This window comes from Schistocerca cancellata, unplaced genomic scaffold, assembly GCF_023864275.1.
Source record: "Schistocerca cancellata isolate TAMUIC-IGC-003103 unplaced genomic scaffold, iqSchCanc2.1 HiC_scaffold_577, whole genome shotgun sequence".
NCBI lineage: Eukaryota > Metazoa > Arthropoda > Insecta > Orthoptera > Acrididae > Schistocerca > Schistocerca cancellata.
The window spans coordinates 15,001-20,000 of record NW_026046589.1 but is presented as its reverse complement, the minus strand read 5'-3'; the positions used below and the strand labels follow the sequence as shown (position 1 = coordinate 20,000).

The following is a 5,000-nucleotide window of genomic DNA, read 5'->3' as shown; positions in this document are numbered from 1 at the left end:
TAGTTAGCAGGCTAGAGTCTCGTTCGTTATCGGAATTAACCAGACAAATCGCTCCACCAACTAAGAACGGCCATGCACCACCACCCACCGAATCAAGAAAGAGCTATCAATCTGTCAATCCTTCCGGTGTCCGGGCCTGGTGAGGTTTCCCGTGTTGAGTCAAATTAAGCCGCAGGCTCCACTCCTGGTGGTGCCCTTCCGTCAATTCCTTTAAGTTTCAGCTTTGCAACCATACTTCCCCCGGAACCCAAAAGCTTTGGTTTCCCGGAGGCTGCCCGCCGAGTCATCGGAGGAACTGCGGCGGATCGCTGGCTGGCATCGTTTATGGTTAGAACTAGGGCGGTATCTGATCGCCTTCGAACCTCTAACTTTCGTTCTTGATTAATGAAAACATACTTGGCAAATGCTTTCGCTTCTGTTCGTCTTGCGACGATCCAAGAATTTCACCTCTAACGTCGCAATACGAATGCCCCCGCCTGTCCCTATTAATCATTACCTCGGGTTCCGAAAACCAACAAAATAGAACCGAGGTCCTATTCCATTATTCCATGCACACAGTATTCAGGCGGGCTTGCCTGCTTTAAGCACTCTAATTTGTTCAAAGTAAACGTGCCGGCCCACCCAGACACTCAATAAAGAGCACCTTGGTAGGATTTCAACGGGGTCCGCCTCGGGACGCACGAACACGCACGAGGCGGTCGCACGCCTTCGGCTCGCCCCACCGGCAGGACGTCCCACGATACATGCCAGTTAAACACCGACGGGCGGTGAACCAACAGCGTGGGACACAAATCCAACTACGAGCTTTTTAACCGCAACAACTTTAATATACGCTATTGGAGCTGGAATTACCGCGGCTGCTGGCACCAGACTTGCCCTCCAATAGATACTCGTTAAAGGATTTAAAGTGTACTCATTCCGATTACGGGGCCTCGGATGAGTCCCGTATCGTTATTTTTCGTCACTACCTCCCCGTGCCGGGAGTGGGTAATTTGCGCGCCTGCTGCCTTCCTTGGATGTGGTAGCCGTTTCTCAGGCTCCCTCTCCGGAATCGAACCCTGATTCCCCGTTACCCGTTACAACCATGGTAGGCGCAGAACCTACCATCGACAGTTGATAAGGCAGACATTTGAAAGATGCGTCGCCGGTACGAGGACCGTGCGATCAGCCCAAAGTTATTCAGAGTCACCAAGGCAAACGGACCGGACGAGCCGACCGATTGGTTTTGATCTAATAAAAGCGTCCCTTCCATCTCTGGTCGGGACTCTGTTTGCATGTATTAGCTCTAGAATTACCACAGTTATCCAAGTAACGTGGGTACGATCTAAGGAACCATAACTGATTTAATGAGCCATTCGCGGTTTCACCTTAATGCGGCTTGTACTGAGACATGCATGGCTTAATCTTTGAGACAAGCATATGACTACTGGCAGGATCAACCAGGGAGCTGCGTCAACTAGAGCTGAGCAGCCGGCCGCCCGGGAGTGTGTCCCAGGGGCCCGCGCGAACACGCAAGCGTCCGCTCAATTATTCTGCAAACAGGAGGAGGCTGAGCTCCCCTGCACAATACACCTCGAAACCCTCTCAGGTCCCGGCGGCGCGCAGCGCCGTCCTAAGTACTTGGTCGGGTTCGAGAGAGGCGCAATCGCCCGGAGTTAGGCGAGTAGACGCTTTAGGTGCGACCACCCGTGCTCCCAACTGAGCTTGCCGCTGCCGACAGAGGCCCGGGAGCGTGCTGTCGTGGCATTGCCGGCGGGAGACAACACGCGCCACCTACGGTGACCGGCAGCTCCAACGCCAGCGCCACAGAAGGGCAAAGGCCCCACGTGGGTGCCGAAGCGAACTCTCCCAGCACAGCGCACGTGCCAACACGTCTGCACAACTGCGATACAAACCACCAGCGAGAACCGCTGGGGCGACCGAGCAGCAGACGGCGTCGCGGCGCCGAGTGCCGGGCGGCGGCGCATCCTCAACGCACACAGTCCTCAGTCGGACCAGCACACTGCAGATGTCCACCGCGCTTCGCACCGGGCCCGCGAGGACCCACTTTGGCCGCCCGGCGCCGCGCGCAGGGTGCCCCGGCGCGCAGCTGCGCCGCCTGCCGCGTCCGTCGGCCGGCGCGCCTGCCACTGGGCGCCCCCACCAGCCGGCTGTAGCGCGTGCGCCCACGCACCGCGCGGCCAGCACGCCGGGCGGCCCCCCCTCACCGGCCGGGGACGGTCCCACCCAGCCACCGCCGCGTATCGCTTCACACACAGATTTGCCCTTACTGATTTACCTCCAGCAACAACAACCGCACCACAATGGGTTTACCAGTTGTTCATTTGCGTTGCGTCACGTCACCAGCAAACGTAGACGTCCATCCCAGTTTGCAAATGCAACGATTATTGCATACCTGTCTGTTAGGTGTCACGACACACTACGTCTGCCCACATACACGCAACAAAATGTGCACGACTAGAGAACACGTGGGAGGTGGCCCCCTACGTATGCGATGTCCATTACGAGACCGACTGTCAACCAGCATCTGTACCATGTCGCAGATGTGGAACGCGGTGCACCATGCTATCACACTGTGTGAGAAGAGACGACTACGTTTGAATACACGCGCCACTACATCAACAGACGGCTCATGCTGATCGCCATCCAGGGCGTCCGTTACTCCCACACGTCTCTATGGCGTACCACACTGCAATGTAGCTGTTATGGGGAGACGGCACGTGGCTGAGTGCACAACATTTGGACCGTATGGTTCGCTGTTGTTGGGCGCAGTCGTACGGTCACACATGTGCCACAGCGTATCATTCAGTACATACGGACCTATGTGCAGTACAATGTGAGGATTAAGCTTACGATATCAGCGGACAGTGGACACAGGCCGTACCACGACGTAGACTGAGCGCTTCGACATGCGAATGCCAGTGAACAGCTGCGAAGGGCATTGAACACGCAAGCACCTGAACGACCAGCGTGCGAAGGCAGGGTGGAGGGGGGGGGGCGATGTACATCCTGCAGTTGTCCACATTACAGTGTACAGCGGGAGCATGTAAAAAGTAAGCAACACTTGCGAAGTGTTCAACATGAAACGACACACAAGAGGGTGGGCGGTGCGAGTAGCGAACTATATTCAGAGGGTTGTGGTTAGACAACACTAGATTAATGTAACGTGTCATATGCCAATTACAGAGCAGGTTAAGGCACAACGTGGGTTAGGTTAAGGCACAACGTGGGTTAGGTTAAGGCACAACGTGGGTTAGGTTAAGGCACAACGTGGGTTAGGTTAAGGCACAACGTGGGTTAGGTTAAGGCACAACGTGGGTTAGGTTAAGGCACAACGTGGGTTAGGTTAAGGCACAACGTGGGTTAGGTTAAGGCACAACGTGGGTTAGGTTAAGGCACAACGTGGGTTAGGTTAAGGCACAACGTGGGTTAGGTTAAGGCACAACGTGGGTTAGGTTAAGGCACAACGTGGGTTAGGTTAAGGCACAACGTGGGTTAGGTTAAGGCACAACGTGGGTTACCTTAAGGCACAACGTGGGTTAGGTTAAGGCACAACGTGGGTTACGTTAAGGCACAACGTGGGTTACGTTAAGGCACAACGTGGGTTACGTTAAGGCACAACGTGGGTTACGTTAAGGCACAACGTGGGTTACGTTAAGGCACAACGTGGGTTACGTTAAGGCACAACGTGGGTTACGTTAAGGCACAACGTGGGTTACGTTAAGGCACAACGTGGGTTACGTTAAGGCACAACGTGGGTTAGGTTAAGGCACAACGTGGGTTAGGTTAAGGCACAACGTGGGTTAGGTTAAGGCACAACGTGGGTTACGTTAAGGCACAACGTGGGTTACGTTAAGGCACAACGTGGGTTACGTTAAGGCACAACGTGGGTTACGTTAAGGCACAACGTGGGTTACGTTAAGGCACAACGTGGGTTACGTTAAGGCACAACGTGGGTTACGTTAAGGCACAACGTGTGTTAGGTTAAGGCACAACGTGGGTTAGGTTAAGGCACAACGTGGGTTAGGTTAAGGCACAACGTGGGTTACGTTAAGGCACAACGTGGGTTACGTTAAGGCACAACGTGGGTTACGTTAAGGCACAACGTGGGTTACGTTAAGGCACAACGTGGGTTACGTTAAGGCACAACGTGGGTTACGTTAAGGCACAACGTGGGTTACGTTAAGGCACAACGTGGGTTACGTTAAGGCACAACGTGTGTTAGGTTAAGGCACAACGTGGGTTAGGTTAAGGCACAACGTGGGTTAGGTTAAGGCACAACGTGGGTTAGGTTAAGACACAAATTGCGTTACAAATTGCGTTACATTGCGGTACAAATTGCGTTACATTGCGGTACAAATTGCGTTACATTGCGGTACAAATTGCGTTACAAATTTGGTTAGGTTAAGGTGCAAAATGGGTTGGATTACAGTACACAACATGGTAAGAGATAGTGTGTTTGGGGGGGGGGGGGGGCAGGTTCGTTGGTAGTGATCATTGTAAGTGAATGTCTGAGGCAGCGTCAGTATGTCACAGCAGTTCTGTCTCGTCAGGATGCGCTTTTCGCTCGTGACTGGAGGCGCGCCGCGTCTGTGGTTGCGGCAAGGGAGTGGCAGACCTGTGTGATTCATTCCTGCCATTGTTTCTGTGCCGTAACAGGAGGCAGTGTGGTGGTGTTGGGTGCACCCCTGTGTAGGACATGTGTGGGTGTTGGTGGCTTATCTGAGCAATTGTGGATGTTGGACGGGTGGGATATTCTATTTTATAATTGGACCCCCTGGTGTGGTTATCATAGTGTGGATGGTGTACTGTGGCGGAGAGGATGCACCGGACGTTGGTCCATGCTGGTGCTTACATATCGTATCTGTGTCTGTTACAGGCAGAGAGTAATGTGTGATGGAGTGTCTCGCTGAGGTGTGGTTCATATTGTGTGCACAGACTTACAGCATGTATAGGGACAGCGGGAATTTGGCATATTGGATATAACTCGTCATGAAACG

The 5,000-nt window shown here is 53.6% G+C and overlaps 1 non-coding gene across 1 annotated transcript in view; it reads right to left on the bottom strand.

The window, feature by feature from the left end:
• The window catches only part of LOC126131591 (small subunit ribosomal RNA), a 1,909-nt gene extending 463 nt beyond the window's left edge, over positions 1-1,446 (bottom strand). The window contains exon 1 of the ribosomal RNA XR_007527499.1: positions 1-1,446. This exon is cut by the window's left edge and continues 463 nt beyond it. This is a non-coding gene — a ribosomal RNA (small subunit ribosomal RNA).
• Positions 1,447-5,000: the final 3,554 nt, after the last annotated feature.